This window comes from Schistocerca cancellata, unplaced genomic scaffold, assembly GCF_023864275.1.
Source record: "Schistocerca cancellata isolate TAMUIC-IGC-003103 unplaced genomic scaffold, iqSchCanc2.1 HiC_scaffold_888, whole genome shotgun sequence".
Lineage (NCBI taxonomy): Eukaryota > Metazoa > Arthropoda > Insecta > Orthoptera > Acrididae > Schistocerca > Schistocerca cancellata.
The window spans coordinates 53,685-76,289 of record NW_026046898.1 but is presented as its reverse complement, the minus strand read 5'-3'; the positions used below and the strand labels follow the sequence as shown (position 1 = coordinate 76,289).

Below are 22,605 nucleotides of genomic sequence, written 5' to 3'. Positions count from 1 at the left end.
GTCCCCGTCCCGACTTGTCCCGACTTTGCTCGACTGCCGCTCGCTGCCGCTCGGGTCGTGGTCCATATGACAGCGCAAGCACGACAAACGTCTGCGGGAGGAGACGAGACGAGACGAGACGAGACGACTAAGGAATAAATTCGTGGTTACAAATCAAATTTGGAACTCTAAACTCCTACACAACAATAGGCGGTGACGTATTTCAGAAGTCACCTGCCGATTCGTACTGTTTTGTCGTTTTCAAAGTCTTCTTGGCAAACTTGGTTAGCACATTCTCCCTCAAACTGAGTTAATTACTGCATTTTCGTACCATTACAGTAGTTTAAAAGGCTTAAGGAAGCATCTTTGTCACAACAGAAAGGTAGTTTGAAAATTGGGCTGGCGACATAACAAAAAAAAACAGGAAGGGAGCCAACAGCACCCGGGTTTCCCAGGCGGTCACCCATCCAAGTACTAGCCGGGCCCGATGATGCTTAACTTCGGTGATCGGACGAGAACCGGTGTATTCATCATGGTATGGCCGTTGGCGCTCATCTAATGTAGGAGCACGGCAGAATTCGCTTTCGGCTTTTCTCCCAACACACAAAATGTTAGTTTTCGGCCGCATTTGACGAAAGCGCTTCCTTCCGCAACCGCCAGTTCCTCGAGGACGGCGCGGGGAGGCGCGCCCGGCGTCCCAGCAGAGTGACGGCCGAATTGGCGGGCGCACCGCCGCGTGTGTGAGACGCACTGCTGCTCGTTGCACCCCCTGTCATTCGCTGGGCGCGTGCAGCCTTCGACACTAGCGGAGGACGCATCTTGTCCCTGGTGTTCAGCGGAGGGCCTGTGCGGGGTGCGGCAGTGTCGTGCTGGAGGACCCACTGGTAGCGATGTGGGCTTCCTCGCCTCGCCTCGCCTCGCCTCGCCTCACACCAGGTGTCTGCGTAATTTGCAGTGCATTCGCACCACTCCTATCCCTGTCCCTGTCCCCGTCCCGACTTGTCCCGACTTTGCTCGACTGCCGCTCGCTGCCGCTCGGGTCGTGGTCCATATGACAGCGCAAGCACGACAAACGTCTGCGGGAGGAGACGAGACGAGACGAGACGAGACGACTAAGGAATAAATTCGTGGTTACAAATCAAATTTGGAACTCTAAACTCCTACACAACAATAGGCGGTGACGTATTTCAGAAGTCACCTGCCGATTCGTACTGTTTTGTCGTTTTCAAAGTCTTCTTGGCAAACTTGGTTAGCACATTCTCCCTCAAACTGAGTTAATTACTGCATTTTCGTACCATTACAGTAGTTTAAAAGGCTTAAGGAAGCATCTTTGTCACAACAGAAAGGTAGTTTGAAAATTGGGCTGGCGACATAACAAAAAAAAACAGGAAGGGAGCCAACAGCACCCGGGTTTCCCAGGCGGTCACCCATCCAAGTACTAGCCGGGCCCGATGATGCTTAACTTCGGTGATCGGACGAGAACCGGTGTATTCATCATGGTATGGCCGTTGGCGCTCATCTAATGTAGGAGCACGGCAGAATTCGCTTTCGGCTTTTCTCCCAACACACAAAATGTTAGTTTTCGGCCGCATTTGACGAAAGCGCTTCCTTCCGCAACCGCCAGTTCCTCGAGGACGGCGCGGGGAGGCGCGCCCGGCGTCCCAGCAGAGTGACGGCCGAATTGGCGGGCGCACCGCCGCGTGTGTGAGACGCACTGCTGCTCGTTGCACCCCCTGTCATTCGCTGGGCGCGTGCAGCCTTCGACACTAGCGGAGGACGCATCTTGTCCCTGGTGTTCAGCGGAGGGCCTGTGCGGGGTGCGGCAGTGTCGTGCTGGAGGGCCCACTGGTAGCGATGTGGGCTTCCTCGCCTCGCCTCGCCTCGCCTCGCCTCACACCAGGTGTCTGCGTAATTTGCAGTGCATTCGCACCATTCCTATCCCTGTCCCTGTCCCCGTCCCGACTTGTCCCGACTTTGCTCGACTGCCGCTCGCTGCCGCTCGGGTCGTGGTCCATATGACAGCGCAAGCACGACAAACGTCTGCGGGAGGAGACGAGACGAGACGAGACGAGACGACTAAGGAATAAATTCGTGGTTACAAATCAAATTTGGAACTCTAAACTCCTACACAACAATAGGCGGTGACGTATTTCAGAAGTCACCTGCCGATTCGTACTGTTTTGTCGTTTTCAAAGTCTTCTTGGCAAACTTGGTTAGCACATTCTCCCTCAAACTGAGTTAATTACTGCATTTTCGTACCATTACAGTAGTTTAAAAGGCTTAAGGAAGCATCTTTGTCACAACAGAAAGGTAGTTTGAAAATTGGGCTGGCGACATAACAAAAAAAAACAGGAAGGGAGCCAACAGCACCCGGGTTTCCCAGGCGGTCACCCATCCAAGTACTAGCCGGGCCCGATGATGCTTAACTTCGGTGATCGGACGAGAACCGGTGTATTCATCATGGTATGGCCGTTGGCGCTCATCTAATGTAGGAGCACGGCAGAATTCGCTTTCGGCTTTTCTCCCAACACACAAAATGTTAGTTTTCGGCCGCATTTGACGAAAGCGCTTCCTTCCGCAACCGCCAGTTCCTCGAGGACGGCGCGGGGAGGCGCGCCCGGCGTCCCAGCAGAGTGACGGCCGAATTGGCGGGCGCACCGCCGCGTGTGTGAGACGCACTGCTGCTCGTTGCACCCCCTGTCATTCGCTGGGCGCGTGCAGCCTTCGACACTAGCGGAGGACGCATCTTGTCCCTGGTGTTCAGCGGAGGGCCTGTGCGGGGTGCGGCAGTGTCGTGCTGGAGGGCCCACTGGTAGCGATGTGGGCTTCCTCGCCTCGCCTCGCCTCGCCTCGCCTCACACCAGGTGTCTGCGTAATTTGCAGTGCATTCGCACCATTCCTATCCCTGTCCCTGTCCCCGTCCCGACTTGTCCCGACTTTGCTCGACTGCCGCTCGCTGCCGCTCGGGTCGTGGTCCATATGACAGCGCAAGCACGACAAACGTCTGCGGGAGGAGACGAGACGAGACGAGACGAGACGACTAAGGAATAAATTCGTGGTTACAAATCAAATTTGGAACTCTAAACTCCTACACAACAATAGGCGGTGACGTATTTCAGAAGTCACCTGCCGATTCGTACTGTTTTGTCGTTTTCAAAGTCTTCTTGGCAAACTTGGTTAGCACATTCTCCCTCAAACTGAGTTAATTACTGCATTTTCGTACCATTACAGTAGTTTAAAAGGCTTAAGGAAGCATCTTTGTCACAACAGAAAGGTAGTTTGAAAATTGGGCTGGCGACATAACAAAAAAAAACAGGAAGGGAGCCAACAGCACCCGGGTTTCCCAGGCGGTCACCCATCCAAGTACTAGCCGGGCCCGATGATGCTTAACTTCGGTGATCGGACGAGAACCGGTGTATTCATCATGGTATGGCCGTTGGCGCTCATCTAATGTAGGAGCACGGCAGAATTCGCTTTCGGCTTTTCTCCCAACACACAAAATGTTAGTTTTCGGCCGCATTTGACGAAAGCGCTTCCTTCCGCAACCGCCAGTTCCTCGAGGACGGCGCGGGGAGGCGCGCCCGGCGTCCCAGCAGAGTGACGGCCGAATTGGCGGGCGCACCGCCGCGTGTGTGAGACGCACTGCTGCTCGTTGCACCCCCTGTCATTCGCTGGGCGCGTGCAGCCTTCGACACTAGCGGAGGACGCATCTTGTCCCTGGTGTTCAGCGGAGGGCCTGTGCGGGGTGCGGCAGTGTCGTGCTGGAGGACCCACTGGTAGCGATGTGGGCTTCCTCGCCTCGCCTCGCCTCGCCTCGCCTCACACCAGGTGTCTGCGTAATTTGCAGTGCATTCGCACCACTCCTATCCCTGTCCCTGTCCCCGTCCCGACTTGTCCCGACTTTGCTCGACTGCCGCTCGCTGCCGCTCGGGTCGTGGTCCATATGACAGCGCAAGCACGACAAACGTCTGCGGGAGGAGACGAGACGAGACGAGACGAGACGACTAAGGAATAAATTCGTGGTTACAAATCAAATTTGGAACTCTAAACTCCTACACAACAATAGGCGGTGACGTATTTCAGAAGTCACCTGCCGATTCGTACTGTTTTGTCGTTTTCAAAGTCTTCTTGGCAAACTTGGTTAGCACATTCTCCCTCAAACTGAGTTAATTACTGCATTTTCGTACCATTACAGTAGTTTAAAAGGCTTAAGGAAGCATCTTTGTCACAACAGAAAGGTAGTTTGAAAATTGGGCTGGCGACATAACAAAAAAAAAAAAAACAGGAAGGGAGCCAACAGCACCCGGGTTTCCCAGGCGGTCACCCATCCAAGTACTAGCCGGGCCCGATGATGCTTAACTTCGGTGATCGGACGAGAACCGGTGTATTCATCATGGTATGGCCGTTGGAGCTCATCTAATGTACGAGCACGGCAGAATTCGCGTTCGGCTTTTCTCCCAACACACAAAATGTTAGTTTTCGGCCGCATTTGACGAAAGCGCTTCCTTCCGCAACCGCCAGTTCCTCGAGGACGGCGCGGGGAGGCGCGCCCGGCGTCCCAGCAGAGTGACGGCCGAATTGGCGGGCGCACCGCCGCGTGTGTGAGACGCACTGCTGCTCGTTGCACCCCCTGTCATTCGCTGGGCGCGTGCAGCCTTCGACACTAGCAGAGGACGCATCTTGTCCCTGGAGTTCAGCGGAGGGCCTGTGCGGGGTGCGGCAGTGTCGTGCAGGAGGGCCCACTGGTAGCGATGTGGGCTTCCTCGCCTCGCCTCGCCTCGCCACGCCTCGCCTCACACCAGGTGTCTGCGTAGTTTGCAGTGCATTCGCACCATTCCTATCCCTGTCCCTGTCCCCGTCCCGACTTGTCCCGACTTTGCTCGACTGCCGCTCGCTGCCGCTCGGGTCGTGGTCCATATGACAGCGCAAGCACGACAAACGTCTGCGGGAGGAGACGAGACGAGACGAGACGAGACGACTAAGGAATAAATTCGTGGTTACAAATCAAATTTGGAACTCTAAACTCCTACACAACAATAGGCGGTGACGTATTTCAGAAGTCACCTGCCGATTCGTACTGTTTTGTCGTTTTCAAAGTCTTCTTGGCAAACTTGGTTAGCACATTCTCCCTCAAACTGAGTTAATTACTGCATTTTCGTACCATTACAGTAGTTTAAAAGGCTTAAGGAAGCATCTTTGTCACAACAGAAAGGTAGTTTGAAAATTGGGCTGGCGACATAACAAAAAAAAACAGGAAGGGAGCCAACAGCACCCGGGTTTCCCAGGCGGTCACCCATCCAAGTACTAGCCGGGCCCGATGATGCTTAACTTCGGTGATCGGACGAGAACCGGTGTATTCATCATGGTATGGCCGTTGGCGCTCATCTAATGTAGGAGCACGGCAGAATTCGCTTTCGGCTTTTCTCCCAACACACAAAATGTTAGTTTTCGGCCGCATTTGACGAAAGCGCTTCCTTCCGCAACCGCCAGTTCCTCGAGGACGGCGCGGGGAGGCGCGCCCGGCGTCCCAGCAGAGTGACGGCCGAATTGGCGGGCGCACCGCCGCGTGTGTGAGACGCACTGCTGCTCGTTGCACCCCCTGTCATTCGCTGGGCGCGTGCAGCCTTCGACACTAGCGGAGGACGCATCTTGTCCCTGGTGTTCAGCGGAGGGCCTGTGCGGGGTGCGGCAGTGTCGTGCTGGAGGGCCCACTGGTAGCGATGTGGGCTTCCTCGCCTCGCCTCGCCTCGCCTCGCCTCACACCAGGTGTCTGCGTAATTTGCAGTGCATTCGCACCATTCCTATCCCTGTCCCTGTCCCCGTCCCGACTTGTCCCGACTTTGCTCGACTGCCGCTCGCTGCCGCTCGGGTCGTGGTCCATATGACAGCGCAAGCACGACAAACGTCTGCGGGAGGAGACGAGACGAGACGAGACGAGACGACTAAGGAATAAATTCGTGGTTACAAATCAAATTTGGAACTCTAAACTCCTACACAACAATAGGCGGTGACGTATTTCAGAAGTCACCTGCCGATTCGTACTGTTTTGTCGTTTTCAAAGTCTTCTTGGCAAACTTGGTTAGCACATTCTCCCTCAAACTGAGTTAATTACTGCATTTTCGTACCATTACAGTAGTTTAAAAGGCTTAAGGAAGCATCTTTGTCACAACAGAAAGGTAGTTTGAAAATTGGGCTGGCGACATAACAAAAAAAAACAGGAAGGGAGCCAACAGCACCCGGGTTTCCCAGGCGGTCACCCATCCAAGTACTAGCCGGGCCCGATGATGCTTAACTTCGGTGATCGGACGAGAACCGGTGTATTCATCATGGTATGGCCGTTGGCGCTCATCTAATGTAGGAGCACGGCAGAATTCGCTTTCGGCTTTTCTCCCAACACACAAAATGTTAGTTTTCGGCCGCATTTGACGAAAGCGCTTCCTTCCGCAACCGCCAGTTCCTCGAGGACGGCGCGGGGAGGCGCGCCCGGCGTCCCAGCAGAGTGACGGCCGAATTGGCGGGCGCACCGCCGCGTGTGTGAGACGCACTGCTGCTCGTTGCACCCCCTGTCATTCGCTGGGCGCGTGCAGCCTTCGACACTAGCGGAGGACGCATCTTGTCCCTGGTGTTCAGCGGAGGGCCTGTGCGGGGTGCGGCAGTGTCGAGCTGGAGGGCCCACTGGTAGCGATGTGGGCTTCCTCGCCTCGCCTCGCCTCGCCTCGCCTCACACCAGGTGTCTGCGTAATTTGCAGTGCATTCGCACCATTCCTATCCCTGTCCCTGTCCCCGTCCCGACTTGTCCCGACTTTGCTCGACTGCCGCTCGCTGCCGCTCGGGTCGTGGTCCATATGACAGCGCAAGCACGACAAACGTCTGCGGGAGGAGACGAGACGAGACGAGACGAGACGACTAAGGAATAAATTCGTGGTTACAAATCAAATTTGGAACTCTAAACTCCTACACAACAATAGGCGGTGACGTATTTCAGAAGTCACCTGCCGATTCGTACTGTTTTGTCGTTTTCAAAGTCTTCTTGGCAAACTTGGTTAGCACATTCTCCCTCAAACTGAGTTAATTACTGCATTTTCGTACCATTACAGTAGTTTAAAAGGCTTAAGGAAGCATCTTTGTCACAACAGAAAGGTAGTTTGAAAATTGGGCTGGCGACATAACAAAAAAAAACAGGAAGGGAGCCAACAGCACCCGGGTTTCCCAGGCGGTCACCCATCCAAGTACTAGCCGGGCCCGATGATGCTTAACTTCGGTGATCGGACGAGAACCGGTGTATTCATCATGGTATGGCCGTTGGCGCTCATCTAATGTAGGAGCACGGCAGAATTCGCTTTCGGCTTTTCTCCCAACACACAAAATGTTAGTTTTCGGCCGCATTTGACGAAAGCGCTTCCTTCCGCAACCGCCAGTTCCTCGAGGACGGCGCGGGGAGGCGCGCCCGGCGTCCCAGCAGAGTGACGGCCGAATTGGCGGGCGCACCGCCGCGTGTGTGAGACGCACTGCTGCTCGTTGCACCCCCTGTCATTCGCTGGGCGCGTGCAGCCTTCGACACTAGCGGAGGACGCATCTTGTCCCTGGTGTTCAGCGGAGGGCCTGTGCGGGGTGCGGCAGTGTCGTGCTGGAGGACCCACTGGTAGCGATGTGGGCTTCCTCGCCTCGCCTCGCCTCGCCTCGCCTCACACCAGGTGTCTGCGTAATTTGCAGTGCATTCGCACCACTCCTATCCCTGTCCCTGTCCCCGTCCCGACTTGTCCCGACTTTGCTCGACTGCCGCTCGCTGCCGCTCGGGTCGTGGTCCATATGACAGCGCAAGCACGACAAACGTCTGCGGGAGGAGACGAGACGAGACGAGACGAGACGACTAAGGAATAAATTCGTGGTTACAAATCAAATTTGGAACTCTAAACTCCTACACAACAATAGGCGGTGACGTATTTCAGAAGTCACCTGCCGATTCGTACTGTTTTGTCGTTTTCAAAGTCTTCTTGGCAAACTTGGTTAGCACATTCTCCCTCAAACTGAGTTAATTACTGCATTTTCGTACCATTACAGTAGTTTAAAAGGCTTAAGGAAGCATCTTTGTCACAACAGAAAGGTAGTTTGAAAATTGGGCTGGCGACATAACAAAAAAAAAAAAACAGGAAGGGAGCCAACAGCACCCGGGTTTCCCAGGCGGTCACCCATCCAAGTACTAGCCGGGCCCGATGATGCTTAACTTCGGTGATCGGACGAGAACCGGTGTATTCATCATGGTATGGCCGTTGGAGCTCATCTAATGTACGAGCACTGCAGAATTCGCGTTCGGCTTTTCTCCCAACACACAAAATGTTAGTTTTCGGCCGCATTTGACGAAAGCGCTTCCTTCCGCAACCGCCAGTTCCTCGAGGACGGCGCGGGGAGGCGCGCCCGGCGTCCCAGCAGAGTGACGGCCGAATTGGCGGGCGCACCGCCGCGTGTGTGAGACGCACTGCTGCTCGTTGCACCCCCTGTCATTCGCTGGGCGCGTGCAGCCTTCGACACTAGCAGAGGACGCATCTTGTCCCTGGAGTTCAGCGGAGGGCCTGTGCGGGGTGCGGCAGTGTCGTGCAGGAGGGCCCACTGGTAGCGATGTGGGCTTCCTCGCCTCGCCTCGCCTCGCCACGCCTCGCCTCACACCAGGTGTCTGCGTAGTTTGCAGTGCATTCGCACCATTCCTATCCCTGTCCCTGTCCCCGTCCCGACTTGTCCCGACTTTGCTCGACTGCCGCTCGCTGCCGCTCGGGTCGTGGTCCATATGACAGCGCAAGCACGACAAACGTCTGCGGGAGGAGACGAGACGAGACGAGACGAGACGACTAAGGAATAAATTCGTGGTTACAAATCAAATTTGGAACTCTAAACTCCTACACAACAATAGGCGGTGACGTATTTCAGAAGTCACCTGCCGATTCGTACTGTTTTGTCGTTTTCAAAGTCTTCTTGGCAAACTTGGTTAGCACATTCTCCCTCAAACTGAGTTAATTACTGCATTTTCGTACCATTACAGTAGTTTAAAAGGCTTAAGGAAGCATCTTTGTCACAACAGAAAGGTAGTTTGAAAATTGGGCTGGCGACATAACAAAAAAAAACAGGAAGGGAGCCAACAGCACCCGGGTTTCCCAGGCGGTCACCCATCCAAGTACTAGCCGGGCCCGATGATGCTTAACTTCGGTGATCGGACGAGAACCGGTGTATTCATCATGGTATGGCCGTTGGCGCTCATCTAATGTAGGAGCACGGCAGAATTCGCTTTCGGCTTTTCTCCCAACACACAAAATGTTAGTTTTCGGCCGCATTTGACGAAAGCGCTTCCTTCCGCAACCGCCAGTTCCTCGAGGACGGCGCGGGGAGGCGCGCCCGGCGTCCCAGCAGAGTGACGGCCGAATTGGCGGGCGCACCGCCGCGTGTGTGAGACGCACTGCTGCTCGTTGCACCCCCTGTCATTCGCTGGGCGCGTGCAGCCTTCGACACTAGCGGAGGACGCATCTTGTCCCTGGTGTTCAGCGGAGGGCCTGTGCGGGGTGCGGCAGTGTCGTGCTGGAGGGCCCACTGGTAGCGATGTGGGCTTCCTCGCCTCGCCTCGCCTCGCCTCGCCTCACACCAGGTGTCTGCGTAATTTGCAGTGCATTCGCACCATTCCTATCCCTGTCTCTGTCCCCGTCCCGACTTGTCCCGACTTTGCTCGACTGCCGCTCGCTGCCGCTCGGGTCGTGGTCCATATGACAGCGCAAGCACGACAAACGTCTGCGGGAGGAGACGAGACGAGACGAGACGAGACGACTAAGGAATAAATTCGTGGTTACAAATCAAATTTGGAACTCTAAACTCCTACACAACAATAGGCGGTGACGTATTTCAGAAGTCACCTGCCGATTCGTACTGTTTTGTCGTTTTCAAAGTCTTCTTGGCAAACTTGGTTAGCACATTCTCCCTCAAACTGAGTTAATTACTGCATTTTCGTACCATTACAGTAGTTTAAAAGGCTTAAGGAAGCATCTTTGTCACAACAGAAAGGTAGTTTGAAAATTGGGCTGGCGACATAACAAAAAAAACAGGAAGGGAGCCAACAGCACCCGGGTTTCCCAGGCGGTCACCCATCCAAGTACTAGCCGGGCCCGATGATGCTTAACTTCGGTGATCGGACGAGAACCGGTGTATTCATCATGGTATGGCCGTTGGCGCTCATCTAATGTAGGAGCACGGCAGAATTCGCGTTCGGCTTTTCTCCCAACACACAAAATGTTAGTTTTCGGCCGCATTTGACGAAAGCGCTTCCTTCCGCAACCGCCAGTTCCTCGAGGACGGCGCGGGGAGGCGCGCCCGGCGTCCCAGCAGAGTGACGGCCGAATTGGCGGGCGCACCGCCGCGTGTGTGAGACGCACTGCTGCTCGTTGCACCCCCTGTCATTCGCTGGGCGCGTGCAGCCTTCGACACTAGCGGAGGACGCATCTTGTCCCTGGTGTTCAGCGGAGGGCCTGTGCGGGGTGCGGCAGTGTCGTGCTGGAGGGCCCACTGGTAGCGATGTGGGCTTCCTCGCCTCGCCTCGCCTCGCCTCGCCTCACACCAGGTGTCTGCGTAATTTGCAGTGCATTCGCACCATTCCTATCCCTGTCCCTGTCCCCGTCCCGACTTGTCCCGACTTTGCTCGACTGCCGCTCGCTGCCGCTCGGGTCGTGGTCCATATGACAGCGCAAGCACGACAAACGTCTGCGGGAGGAGACGAGACGAGACGAGACGAGACGACTAAGGAATAAATTCGTGGTTACAAATCAAATTTGGAACTCTAAACTCCTACACAACAATAGGCGGTGACGTATTTCAGAAGTCACCTGCCGATTCGTACTGTTTTGTCGTTTTCAAAGTCTTCTTGGCAAACTTGGTTAGCACATTCTCCCTCAAACTGAGTTAATTACTGCATTTTCGTACCATTACAGTAGTTTAAAAGGCTTAAGGAAGCATCTTTGTCACAACAGAAAGGTAGTTTGAAAATTGGGCTGGCGACATAACAAAAAAAAACAGGAAGGGAGCCAACAGCACCCGGGTTTCCCAGGCGGTCACCCATCCAAGTACTAGCCGGGCCCGATGATGCTTAACTTCGGTGATCGGACGAGAACCGGTGTATTCATCATGGTATGGCCGTTGGAGCTCATCTAATGTACGAGCACGGCAGAATTCGCGTTCGGCTTTTCTCCCAACACACAAAATGTTAGTTTTCGGCCGCATTTGACGAAAGCGCTTCCTTCCGCAACCGCCAGTTCCTCGAGGACGGCGCGGGGAGGCGCGCCCGGCGTCCCAGCAGAGTGACGGCCGAATTGGCGGGCGCACCGCCGCGTGTGTGAGACGCACTGCTGCTCGTTGCACCCCCTGTCATTCGCTGGGCGCGTGCAGCCTTCGACACTAGCAGAGGACGCATCTTGTCCCTGGAGTTCAGCGGAGGGCCTGTGCGGGGTGCGGCAGTGTCGTGCAGGAGGGCCCACTGGTAGCGATGTGGGCTTCCTCGCCTCGCCTCGCCTCGCCACGCCTCGCCTCACACCAGGTGTCTGCGTAGTTTGCAGTGCATTCGCACCATTCCTATCCCTGTCCCTGTCCCCGTCCCGACTTGTCCCGACTTTGCTCGACTGCCGCTCGCTGCCGCTCGGGTCGTGGTCCATATGACAGCGCAAGCACGACAAACGTCTGCGGGAGGAGACGAGACGAGACGAGACGAGACGACTAAGGAATAAATTCGTGGTTACAAATCAAATTTGGAACTCTAAACTCCTACACAACAATAGGCGGTGACGTATTTCAGAAGTCACCTGCCGATTCGTACTGTTTTGTCGTTTTCAAAGTCTTCTTGGCAAACTTGGTTAGCACATTCTCCCTCAAACTGAGTTAATTACTGCATTTTCGTACCATTACAGTAGTTTAAAAGGCTTAAGGAAGCATCTTTGTCACAACAGAAAGGTAGTTTGAAAATTGGGCTGGCGACATAACAAAAAAAAACAGGAAGGGAGCCAACAGCACCCGGGTTTCCCAGGCGGTCACCCATCCAAGTACTAGCCGGGCCCGATGATGCTTAACTTCGGTGATCGGACGAGAACCGGTGTATTCATCATGGTATGGCCGTTGGCGCTCATCTAATGTAGGAGCACGGCAGAATTCGCTTTCGGCTTTTCTCCCAACACACAAAATGTTAGTTTTCGGCCGCATTTGACGAAAGCGCTTCCTTCCGCAACCGCCAGTTCCTCGAGGACGGCGCGGGGAGGCGCGCCCGGCGTCCCAGCAGAGTGACGGCCGAATTGGCGGGCGCACCGCCGCGTGTGTGAGACGCACTGCTGCTCGTTGCACCCCCTGTCATTCGCTGGGCGCGTGCAGCCTTCGACACTAGCGGAGGACGCATCTTGTCCCTGGTGTTCAGCGGAGGGCCTGTGCGGGGTGCGGCAGTGTCGTGCTGGAGGGCCCACTGGTAGCGATGTGGGCTTCCTCGCCTCGCCTCGCCTCGCCTCGCCTCACACCAGGTGTCTGCGTAATTTGCAGTGCATTCGCACCATTCCTATCCCTGTCTCTGTCCCCGTCCCGACTTGTCCCGACTTTGCTCGACTGCCGCTCGCTGCCGCTCGGGTCGTGGTCCATATGACAGCGCAAGCACGACAAACGTCTGCGGGAGGAGACGAGACGAGACGAGACGAGACGACTAAGGAATAAATTCGTGGTTACAAATCAAATTTGGAACTCTAAACTCCTACACAACAATAGGCGGTGACGTATTTCAGAAGTCACCTGCCGATTCGTACTGTTTTGTCGTTTTCAAAGTCTTCTTGGCAAACTTGGTTAGCACATTCTCCCTCAAACTGAGTTAATTACTGCATTTTCGTACCATTACAGTAGTTTAAAAGGCTTAAGGAAGCATCTTTGTCACAACAGAAAGGTAGTTTGAAAATTGGGCTGGCGACATAACAAAAAAAACAGGAAGGGAGCCAACAGCACCCGGGTTTCCCAGGCGGTCACCCATCCAAGTACTAGCCGGGCCCGATGATGCTTAACTTCGGTGATCGGACGAGAACCGGTGTATTCATCATGGTATGGCCGTTGGCGCTCATCTAATGTAGGAGCACGGCAGAATTCGCGTTCGGCTTTTCTCCCAACACACAAAATGTTAGTTTTCGGCCGCATTTGACGAAAGCGCTTCCTTCCGCAACCGCCAGTTCCTCGAGGACGGCGCGGGGAGGCGCGCCCGGCGTCCCAGCAGAGTGACGGCCGAATTGGCGGGCGCACCGCCGCGTGTGTGAGACGCACTGCTGCTCGTTGCACCCCCTGTCATTCGCTGGGCGCGTGCAGCCTTCGACACTAGCGGAGGACGCATCTTGTCCCTGGTGTTCAGCGGAGGGCCTGTGCGGGGTGCGGCAGTGTCGTGCTGGAGGGCCCACTGGTAGCGATGTGGGCTTCCTCGCCTCGCCTCGCCTCGCCTCGCCTCACACCAGGTGTCTGCGTAATTTGCAGTGCATTCGCACCATTCCTATCCCTGTCCCTGTCCCCGTCCCGACTTGTCCCGACTTTGCTCGACTGCCGCTCGCTGCCGCTCGGGTCGTGGTCCATATGACAGCGCAAGCACGACAAACGTCTGCGGGAGGAGACGAGACGAGACGAGACGAGACGACTAAGGAATAAATTCGTGGTTACAAATCAAATTTGGAACTCTAAACTCCTACACAACAATAGGCGGTGACGTATTTCAGAAGTCACCTGCCGATTCGTACTGTTTTGTCGTTTTCAAAGTCTTCTTGGCAAACTTGGTTAGCACATTCTCCCTCAAACTGAGTTAATTACTGCATTTTCGTACCATTACAGTAGTTTAAAAGGCTTAAGGAAGCATCTTTGTCACAACAGAAAGGTAGTTTGAAAATTGGGCTGGCGACATAACAAAAAAAAACAGGAAGGGAGCCAACAGCACCCGGGTTTCCCAGGCGGTCACCCATCCAAGTACTAGCCGGGCCCGATGATGCTTAACTTCGGTGATCGGACGAGAACCGGTGTATTCATCATGGTATGGCCGTTGGAGCTCATCTAATGTACGAGCACGGCAGAATTCGCGTTCGGCTTTTCTCCCAACACACAAAATGTTAGTTTTCGGCCGCATTTGACGAAAGCGCTTCCTTCCGCAACCGCCAGTTCCTCGAGGACGGCGCGGGGAGGCGCGCCCGGCGTCCCAGCAGAGTGACGGCCGAATTGGCGGGCGCACCGCCGCGTGTGTGAGACGCACTGCTGCTCGTTGCACCCCCTGTCATTCGCTGGGCGCGTGCAGCCTTCGACACTAGCAGAGGACGCATCTTGTCCCTGGAGTTCAGCGGAGGGCCTGTGCGGGGTGCGGCAGTGTCGTGCAGGAGGGCCCACTGGTAGCGATGTGGGCTTCCTCGCCTCGCCTCGCCTCGCCACGCCTCGCCTCACACCAGGTGTCTGCGTAGTTTGCAGTGCATTCGCACCATTCCTATCCCTGTCCCTGTCCCCGTCCCGACTTGTCCCGACTTTGCTCGACTGCCGCTCGCTGCCGCTCGGGTCGTGGTCCATATGACAGCGCAAGCACGACAAACGTCTGCGGGAGGAGACGAGACGAGACGAGACGAGACGACTAAGGAATAAATTCGTGGTTACAAATCAAATTTGGAACTCTAAACTCCTACACAACAATAGGCGGTGACGTATTTCAGAAGTCACCTGCCGATTCGTACTGTTTTGTCGTTTTCAAAGTCTTCTTGGCAAACTTGGTTAGCACATTCTCCCTCAAACTGAGTTAATTACTGCATTTTCGTACCATTACAGTAGTTTAAAAGGCTTAAGGAAGCATCTTTGTCACAACAGAAAGGTAGTTTGAAAATTGGGCTGGCGACATAACAAAAAAAAACAGGAAGGGAGCCAACAGCACCCGGGTTTCCCAGGCGGTCACCCATCCAAGTACTAGCCGGGCCCGATGATGCTTAACTTCGGTGATCGGACGAGAACCGGTGTATTCATCATGGTATGGCCGTTGGCGCTCATCTAATGTAGGAGCACGGCAGAATTCGCTTTCGGCTTTTCTCCCAACACACAAAATGTTAGTTTTCGGCCGCATTTGACGAAAGCGCTTCCTTCCGCAACCGCCAGTTCCTCGAGGACGGCGCGGGGAGGCGCGCCCGGCGTCCCAGCAGAGTGACGGCCGAATTGGCGGGCGCACCGCCGCGTGTGTGAGACGCACTGCTGCTCGTTGCACCCCCTGTCATTCGCTGGGCGCGTGCAGCCTTCGACACTAGCGGAGGACGCATCTTGTCCCTGGTGTTCAGCGGAGGGCCTGTGCGGGGTGCGGCAGTGTCGTGCTGGAGGGCCCACTGGTAGCGATGTGGGCTTCCTCGCCTCGCCTCGCCTCGCCTCGCCTCACACCAGGTGTCTGCGTAATTTGCAGTGCATTCGCACCATTCCTATCCCTGTCCCTGTCCCCGTCCCGACTTGTCCCGACTTTGCTCGACTGCCGCTCGCTGCCGCTCGGGTCGTGGTCCATATGACAGCGCAAGCACGACAAACGTCTGCGGGAGGAGACGAGACGAGACGAGACGAGACGACTAAGGAATAAATTCGTGGTTACAAATCAAATTTGGAACTCTAAACTCCTACACAACAATAGGCGGTGACGTATTTCAGAAGTCACCTGCCGATTCGTACTGTTTTGTCGTTTTCAAAGTCTTCTTGGCAAACTTGGTTAGCACATTCTCCCTCAAACTGAGTTAATTACTGCATTTTCGTACCATTACAGTAGTTTAAAAGGCTTAAGGAAGCATCTTTGTCACAACAGAAAGGTAGTTTGAAAATTGGGCTGGCGACATAACAAAAAAAAAACAGGAAGGGAGCCAACAGCACCCGGGTTTCCCAGGCGGTCACCCATCCAAGTACTAGCCGGGCCCGATGATGCTTAACTTCGGTGATCGGACGAGAACCGGTGTATTCATCATGGTATGGCCGTTGGCGCTCATCTAATGTAGGAGCACGGCAGAATTCGCTTTCGGCTTTTCTCCCAACACACAAAATGTTAGTTTTCGGCCGCATTTGACGAAAGCGCTTCCTTCCGCAACCGCCAGTTCCTCGAGGACGGCGCGGGGAGGCGCGCCCGGCGTCCCAGCAGAGTGACGGCCGAATTGGCGGGCGCACCGCCGCGTGTGTGAGACGCACTGCTGCTCGTTGCACCCCCTGTCATTCGCTGGGCGCGTGCAGCCTTCGACACTAGCGGAGGACGCATCTTGTCCCTGGTGTTCAGCGGAGGGCCTGTGCGGGGTGCGGCAGTGTCGTGCTGGAGGGCCCACTGGTAGCGATGTGGGCTTCCTCGCCTCGCCTCGCCTCGCCTCGCCTCACACCAGGTGTCTGCGTAATTTGCAGTGCATTCGCACCATTCCTATCCCTGTCCCTGTCCCCGTCCCGACTTGTCCCGACTTTGCTCGACTGCCGCTCGCTGCCGCTCGGGTCGTGGTCCATATGACAGCGCAAGCACGACAAACGTCTGCGGGAGGAGACGAGACGAGACGAGACGAGACGACTAAGGAATAAATTCGTGGTTACAAATCAAATTTGGAACTCTAAACTCCTACACAACAATAGGCGGTGACGTATTTCAGAAGTCACCTGCCGATTCGTACTGTTTTGTCGTTTTCAAAGTCTTCTTGGCAAACTTGGTTAGCACATTCTCCCTCAAACTGAGTTAATTACTGCATTTTCGTACCATTACAGTAGTTTAAAAGGCTTAAGGAAGCATCTTTGTCACAACAGAAAGGTAGTTTGAAAATTGGGCTGGCGACATAACAAAAAAAAACAGGAAGGGAGCCAACAGCACCCGGGTTTCCCAGGCGGTCACCCATCCAAGTACTAGCCGGGCCCGATGATGCTTAACTTCGGTGATCGGACGAGAACCGGTGTATTCATCATGGTATGGCCGTTGGCGCTCATCTAATGTAGGAGCACGGCAGAATTCGCTTTCGGCTTTTCTCCCAACACACAAAATGTTAGTTTTCGGCCGCATTTGACGAAAGCGCTTCCTTCCGCAACCGCCAGTTCCTCGAGGACGGCGCGGGGAGGCGCGCCCGGCGTCCCAGCAGAGTGACGGCCGAATTGGCGGGCGCACCGCCGCGTGTGTGAGACGCACTGCTGCTCGTTGCACCCCCTGTCATTCGCTGGGCGCGTGCAGCCTTCGACACTAGCGGAGGACGCATCTTGTCCCTGGTGTTCAGCGGAGGGCCTGTGCGGGGTGCGGCAGTGTCGTGCTGGAGGACCCACTGGTAGCGATGTGGGCTTCCTCGCCTCGCCTCGCCTCGCCTCGCCTCACACCAGGTGTCTGCGTAATTTGCAGTGCATTCGCACCATTCCTATCCCTGTCCCTGTCCCCGTCCCGACTTGTCCCGACTTTGCTCGACTGCCGCTCGCTGCCGCTCGGGTCGTGGTCCATATGACAGCGCAAGCACGACAAACGTCTGCGGGAGGAGACGAGACGAGACGAGACGAGACGACTAAGGAATAAATTCGTGGTTACAAATCAAATTTGGAACTCTAAACTCCTACACAACAATAGGCGGTGACGTATTTCAGAAGTCACCTGCCGATTCGTACTGTTTTGTCGTTTTCAAAGTCTTCTTGGCAAACTTGGTTAGCACATTCTCCCTCAAACTGAGTTAATTACTGCATTTTCGTACCATTACAGTAGTTTAAAAGGCTTAAGGAAGCATCTTTGTCACAACAGAAAGGTAGTTTGAAAATTGGGCTGGCGACATAACAAAAAAAAAAAAAACAGGAAGGGAGCCAACAGCACCCGGGTTTCCCAGGCGGTCACCCATCCAAGTACTAGCCGGGCCCGATGATGCTTAACTTCGGTGATCGGACGAGAACCGGTGTATTCATCATGGTATGGCCGTTGGAGCTCATCTAATGTACGAGCACGGCAGAATTCGCGTTCGGCTTTTCTCCCAACACACAAAATGTTAGTTTTCGGCCGCATTTGACGAAAGCGCTTCCTTCCGCAACCGCCAGTTCCTCGAGGACGGCGCGGGGAGGCGCGCCCGGCGTCCCAGCAGAGTGACGGCCGAATTGGCGGGCGCACCGCCGCGTGTGTGAGACGCACTGCTGCTCGTTGCACCCCCTGTCATTCGCTGGGCGCGTGCAGCCTTCGACACTAGCAGAGGACGCATCTTGTCCCTGGAGTTCAGCGGAGGGCCTGTGCGGGGTGCGGCAGTGTCGTGCAGGAGGGCCCACTGGTAGCGATGTGGGCTTCCTCGCCTCGCCTCGCCTCGCCACGCCTCGCCTCACACCAGGTGTCTGCGTAGTTTGCAGTGCATTCGCACCATTCCTATCCCTGTCCCTGTCCCCGTCCCGACTTGTCCCGACTTTGCTCGACTGCCGCTCGCTGCCGCTCGGGTCGTGGTCCATATGACAGCGCAAGCACGACAAACGTCTGCGGGAGGAGACGAGACGAGACGAGACGAGACGACTAAGGAATAAATTCGTGGTTACAAATCAAATTTGGAACTCTAAACTCCTACACAACAATAGGCGGTGACGTATTTCAGAAGTCACCTGCCGATTCGTACTGTTTTGTCGTTTTCAAAGTCTTCTTGGCAAACTTGGTTAGCACATTCTCCCTCAAACTGAGTTAATTACTGCATTTTCGTACCATTACAGTAGTTTAAAAGGCTTAAGGAAGCATCTTTGTCACAACAGAAAGGTAGTTTGAAAATTGGGCTGGCGACATAACAAAAAAAAACAGGAAGGGAGCCAACAGCACCCGGGTTTCCCAGGCGGTCACCCATCCAAGTACTAGCCGGGCCCGATGATGCTTAACTTCGGTGATCGGACGAGAACCGGTGTATTCATCATGGTATGGCCGTTGGCGCTCATCTAATGTAGGAGCACGGCAGAATTCGCGTTCGGCTTTTCTCCCAACACACAAAATGTTAGTTTTCGGCCGCATTTGACGAAAGCGCTTCCTTCCGCAACCGCCAGTTCCTCGAGGACGGCGCGGGGAGGCGCGCCCGGCGTCCCAGCAGAGTGACGGCCGAATTGGCGGGCGCACCGCCGCGTGTGTGAGACGCACTGCTGCTCGTTGCACCCCCTGTCATTCGCTGGGCGCGTGCAGCCTTCGACACTAGCGGAGGACGCATCTTGTCCCTGGTGTTCAGCGGAGGGCCTGTGCGGGGTGCGGCAGTGTCGTGCTGGAGGGCCCACTGGTAGCGATGTGGGCTTCCTCGCCTCGCCTCGCCTCGCCTCGCCTCACACCAGGTGTCTGCGTAATTTGCAGTGCATTCGCACCATTCCTATCCCTGTCCCTGTCCCCGTCCCGACTTGTCCCGACTTTGCTCGACTGCCGCTCGCTGCCGCTCGGGTCGTGGTCCATATGACAGCGCAAGCACGACAAACGTCTGCGGGAGGAGACGAGACGAGACGAGACGAGACGACTAAGGAATAAATTCGTGGTTACAAATCAAATTTGGAACTCTAAACTCCTACACAACAATAGGCGGTGACGTATTTCAGAAGTCACCTGCCGATTCGTACTGTTTTGTCGTTTTCAAAGTCTTCTTGGCAAACTTGGTTAGCACATTCTCCCTCAAACTGAGTTAATTACTGCATTTTCGTACCATTACAGTAGTTTAAAAGGCTTAAGGAAGCATCTTTGTCACAACAGAAAGGTAGTTTGAAAATTGGGCTGGCGACATAACAAAAAAAAACAGGAAGGGAGCCAACAGCACCCGGGTTTCCCAGGCGGTCACCCATCCAAGTACTAGCCGGGCCCGATGATGCTTAACTTCGGTGATCGGACGAGAACCGGTGTATTCATCATGGTATGGCCGTTGGAGCTCATCTAATGTACGAGCACGGCAGAATTCGCGTTCGGCTTTTCTCCCAACACACAAAATGTTAGTTTTCGGCCGCATTTGACGAAAGCGCTTCCTTCCGCAACCGCCAGTTCCTCGAGGACGGCGCGGGGAGGCGCGCCCGGCGTCCCAGCAGAGTGACGGCCGAATTGGCGGGCGCACCGCCGCGTGTGTGAGACGCACTGCTGCTCGTTGCACCCCCTGTCATTCGCTGGGCGCGTGCAGCCTTCGACACTAGCAGAGGACGCATCTTGTCCCTGGAGTTCAGCGGAGGGCCTGTGCGGGGTGCGGCAGTGTCGTGCAGGAGGGCCCACTGGTAGCGATGTGGGCTTCCTCGCCTCGCCTCGCCTCGCCACGCCTCGCCTCACACCAGGTGTCTGCGTAGTTTGCAGTGCATTCGCACCATTCCTATCCCTGTCCCTGTCCCCGTCCCGACTTGTCCCGACTTTGCTCGACTGCCGCTCGCTGCCGCTCGGGTCGTGGTCCATATGACAGCGCAAGCACGACAAACGTCTGCGGGAGGAGACGAGACGAGACGAGACGAGACGACTAAGGAATAAATTCGTGGTTACAAATCAAATTTGGAACTCTAAACTCCTACACAACAATAGGCGGTGACGTATTTCAGAAGTCACCTGCCGATTCGTACTGTTTTGTCGTTTTCAAAGTCTTCTTGGCAAACTTGGTTAGCACATTCTCCCTCAAACTGAGTTAATTACTGCATTTTCGTACCATTACAGTAGTTTAAAAGGCTTAAGGAAGCATCTTTGTCACAACAGAAAGGTAGTTTGAAAATTGGGCTGGCGACATAACAAAAAAAAACAGGAAGGGAGCCAACAGCACCCGGGTTTCCCAGGCGGTCACCCATCCAAGTACTAGCCGGGCCCGATGATGCTTAACTTCGGTGATCGGACGAGAACCGGTGTATTCATCATGGTATGGCCGTTGGCGCTCATCTAATGTAGGAGCACGGCAGAATTCGCGTTCGGCTTTTCTCCCAACACACAAAATGTTAGTTTTCGGCCGCATTTGACGAAAGCGCTTCCTTCCGCAACCGCCAGTTCCTCGAGGACGGCGCGGGGAGGCGCGCCCGGCGTCCCAGCAGAGTGACGGCCGAATTGGCGGGCGCACCGCCGCGTGTGTGAGACGCACTGCTGCTCGTTGCACCCCCTGTCATTCGCTGGGCGCGTGCAGCCTTCGACACTAGCGGAGGACGCATCTTGTCCCTGGTGTTCAGCGGAGGGCCTGTGCGGGGTGCGGCAGTGTCGTGCTGGAGGGCCCACTGGTAGCGATGTGGGCTTCCTCGCCTCGCCTCGCCTCGCCTCGCCTCACACCAGGTGTCTGCGTAATTTGCAGTGCATTCGCACCATTCCTATCCCTGTCCCTGTCCCCGTCCCGACTTGTCCCGACTTTGCTCGACTGCCGCTCGCTGCCGCTCGGGTCGTGGTCCATATGACAGCGCAAGCACGACAAACGTCTGCGGGAGGAGACGAGACGAGACGAGACGAGACGACTAAGGAATAAATTCGTGGTTACAAATCAAATTTGGAACTCTAAACTCCTACACAACAATAGGCGGTGACGTATTTCAGAAGTCACCTGCCGATTCGTACTGTTTTGTCGTTTTCAAAGTCTTCTTGGCAAACTTGGTTAGCACATTCTCCCTCAAACTGAGTTAATTACTGCATTTTCGTACCATTACAGTAGTTTAAAAGGCTTAAGGAAGCATCTTTGTCACAACAGAAAGGTAGTTTGAAAATTGGGCTGGCGACATAACAAAAAAAAACAGGAAGGGAGCCAACAGCACCCGGGTTTCCCAGGCGGTCACCCATCCAAGTACTAGCCGGGCCCGATGATGCTTAACTTCGGTGATCGGACGAGAACCGGTGTATTCATCATGGTATGGCCGTTGGCGCTCATCTAATGTAGGAGCACGGCAGAATTCGCGTTCGGCTTTTCTCCCAACACACAAAATGTTAGTTTTCGGCCGCATTTGACGAAAGCGCTTCCTTCCGCAACCGCCAGTTCCTCGAGGACGGCGCGGGGAGGCGCGCCCGGCGTCCCAGCAGAGTGACGGCCGAATTGGCGGGCGCACCGCCGCGTGTGTGAGACGCACTGCTGCTCGTTGCACCCCCTGTCATTCGCTGGGCGCGTGCAGCCTTCGACACTAGCGGAGGACGCATCTTGTCCCTGGTGTTCAGCGGAGGGCCTGTGCGGGGTGCGGCAGTGTCGTGCTGGAGGGCCCACTGGTAGCGATGTGGGCTTCCTCGCCTCGCCTCGCCTCGCCTCGCCTCACACCAGGTGTCTGCGTAATTTGCAGTGCATTCGCACCATTCCTATCCCTGTCCCTGTCCCCGTCCCGACTTGTCCCGACTTTGCTCGACTGCCGCTCGCTGCCGCTCGGGTCGTGGTCCATATGACAGCGCAAGCACGACAAACGTCTGCGGGAGGAGACGAGACGAGACGAGACGAGACGACTAAGGAATAAATTCGTGGTTACAAATCAAATTTGGAACTCTAAACTCCTACACAACAATAGGCGGTGACGTATTTCAGAAGTCACCTGCCGATTCGTACTGTTTTGTCGTTTTCAAAGTCTTCTTGGCAAACTTGGTTAGCACATTCTCCCTCAAACTGAGTTAATTACTGCATTTTCGTACCATTACAGTAGTTTAAAAGGCTTAAGGAAGCATCTTTGTCACAACAGAAAGGTAGTTTGAAAATTGGGCTGGCGACATAA

At 55.0% G+C, this 22,605-nt stretch overlaps 23 non-coding genes across 23 annotated transcripts; all 23 read right to left on the bottom strand.

Moving 5' to 3' along the window:
- Positions 1-409: 409 nt before the first annotated feature.
- On the bottom strand, positions 410-528 carry LOC126148578 (5S ribosomal RNA). Its single transcript, XR_007530557.1, has one exon. It is a non-coding gene; the product is annotated as a 5S ribosomal RNA (ribosomal RNA).
- An 845-nt stretch (positions 529-1,373) lies between these two features.
- Positions 1,374-1,492, bottom strand: LOC126148577 (5S ribosomal RNA). Its single transcript, XR_007530556.1, has one exon. It is a non-coding gene; the product is annotated as a 5S ribosomal RNA (ribosomal RNA).
- Positions 1,493-2,337: 845 nt separating this feature from the next.
- Positions 2,338-2,456, bottom strand: LOC126148576 (5S ribosomal RNA). The gene has a single exon (XR_007530555.1). It is a non-coding gene; the product is annotated as a 5S ribosomal RNA (ribosomal RNA).
- Positions 2,457-3,301: 845 nt separating this feature from the next.
- Positions 3,302-3,420, bottom strand: LOC126148575 (5S ribosomal RNA). The gene has a single exon (XR_007530554.1). It is a non-coding gene; the product is annotated as a 5S ribosomal RNA (ribosomal RNA).
- An 850-nt stretch (positions 3,421-4,270) lies between these two features.
- On the bottom strand, positions 4,271-4,389 carry LOC126148523 (5S ribosomal RNA). Its single transcript, XR_007530506.1, has one exon. It is a non-coding gene; the product is annotated as a 5S ribosomal RNA (ribosomal RNA).
- An 850-nt stretch (positions 4,390-5,239) lies between these two features.
- LOC126148574 (5S ribosomal RNA) lies at positions 5,240-5,358 on the bottom strand. The gene has a single exon (XR_007530553.1). It is a non-coding gene; the product is annotated as a 5S ribosomal RNA (ribosomal RNA).
- Positions 5,359-6,203: 845 nt separating this feature from the next.
- LOC126148573 (5S ribosomal RNA) lies at positions 6,204-6,322 on the bottom strand. The gene has a single exon (XR_007530552.1). It is a non-coding gene; the product is annotated as a 5S ribosomal RNA (ribosomal RNA).
- Positions 6,323-7,167: 845 nt separating this feature from the next.
- On the bottom strand, positions 7,168-7,286 carry LOC126148572 (5S ribosomal RNA). Its single transcript, XR_007530551.1, has one exon. It is a non-coding gene; the product is annotated as a 5S ribosomal RNA (ribosomal RNA).
- Positions 7,287-8,135: 849 nt separating this feature from the next.
- On the bottom strand, positions 8,136-8,254 carry LOC126148522 (5S ribosomal RNA). The gene has a single exon (XR_007530505.1). It is a non-coding gene; the product is annotated as a 5S ribosomal RNA (ribosomal RNA).
- Positions 8,255-9,104: 850 nt separating this feature from the next.
- On the bottom strand, positions 9,105-9,223 carry LOC126148571 (5S ribosomal RNA). Its single transcript, XR_007530550.1, has one exon. It is a non-coding gene; the product is annotated as a 5S ribosomal RNA (ribosomal RNA).
- An 844-nt stretch (positions 9,224-10,067) lies between these two features.
- LOC126148569 (5S ribosomal RNA) lies at positions 10,068-10,186 on the bottom strand. The gene has a single exon (XR_007530548.1). It is a non-coding gene; the product is annotated as a 5S ribosomal RNA (ribosomal RNA).
- Positions 10,187-11,031: 845 nt separating this feature from the next.
- LOC126148521 (5S ribosomal RNA) lies at positions 11,032-11,150 on the bottom strand. The gene has a single exon (XR_007530504.1). It is a non-coding gene; the product is annotated as a 5S ribosomal RNA (ribosomal RNA).
- Positions 11,151-12,000: 850 nt separating this feature from the next.
- On the bottom strand, positions 12,001-12,119 carry LOC126148568 (5S ribosomal RNA). The gene has a single exon (XR_007530547.1). It is a non-coding gene; the product is annotated as a 5S ribosomal RNA (ribosomal RNA).
- Positions 12,120-12,963: 844 nt separating this feature from the next.
- Positions 12,964-13,082, bottom strand: LOC126148567 (5S ribosomal RNA). Its single transcript, XR_007530546.1, has one exon. It is a non-coding gene; the product is annotated as a 5S ribosomal RNA (ribosomal RNA).
- An 845-nt stretch (positions 13,083-13,927) lies between these two features.
- On the bottom strand, positions 13,928-14,046 carry LOC126148519 (5S ribosomal RNA). Its single transcript, XR_007530503.1, has one exon. It is a non-coding gene; the product is annotated as a 5S ribosomal RNA (ribosomal RNA).
- Positions 14,047-14,896: 850 nt separating this feature from the next.
- LOC126148566 (5S ribosomal RNA) lies at positions 14,897-15,015 on the bottom strand. Its single transcript, XR_007530545.1, has one exon. It is a non-coding gene; the product is annotated as a 5S ribosomal RNA (ribosomal RNA).
- An 846-nt stretch (positions 15,016-15,861) lies between these two features.
- On the bottom strand, positions 15,862-15,980 carry LOC126148565 (5S ribosomal RNA). Its single transcript, XR_007530544.1, has one exon. It is a non-coding gene; the product is annotated as a 5S ribosomal RNA (ribosomal RNA).
- Positions 15,981-16,825: 845 nt separating this feature from the next.
- Positions 16,826-16,944, bottom strand: LOC126148563 (5S ribosomal RNA). Its single transcript, XR_007530543.1, has one exon. It is a non-coding gene; the product is annotated as a 5S ribosomal RNA (ribosomal RNA).
- Positions 16,945-17,794: 850 nt separating this feature from the next.
- Positions 17,795-17,913, bottom strand: LOC126148518 (5S ribosomal RNA). The gene has a single exon (XR_007530502.1). It is a non-coding gene; the product is annotated as a 5S ribosomal RNA (ribosomal RNA).
- Positions 17,914-18,763: 850 nt separating this feature from the next.
- LOC126148562 (5S ribosomal RNA) lies at positions 18,764-18,882 on the bottom strand. Its single transcript, XR_007530542.1, has one exon. It is a non-coding gene; the product is annotated as a 5S ribosomal RNA (ribosomal RNA).
- An 845-nt stretch (positions 18,883-19,727) lies between these two features.
- On the bottom strand, positions 19,728-19,846 carry LOC126148517 (5S ribosomal RNA). The gene has a single exon (XR_007530501.1). It is a non-coding gene; the product is annotated as a 5S ribosomal RNA (ribosomal RNA).
- An 850-nt stretch (positions 19,847-20,696) lies between these two features.
- On the bottom strand, positions 20,697-20,815 carry LOC126148561 (5S ribosomal RNA). Its single transcript, XR_007530541.1, has one exon. It is a non-coding gene; the product is annotated as a 5S ribosomal RNA (ribosomal RNA).
- Positions 20,816-21,660: 845 nt separating this feature from the next.
- LOC126148560 (5S ribosomal RNA) lies at positions 21,661-21,779 on the bottom strand. The gene has a single exon (XR_007530540.1). It is a non-coding gene; the product is annotated as a 5S ribosomal RNA (ribosomal RNA).
- Between the last annotated feature and the right edge of the window lie 826 nt (positions 21,780-22,605).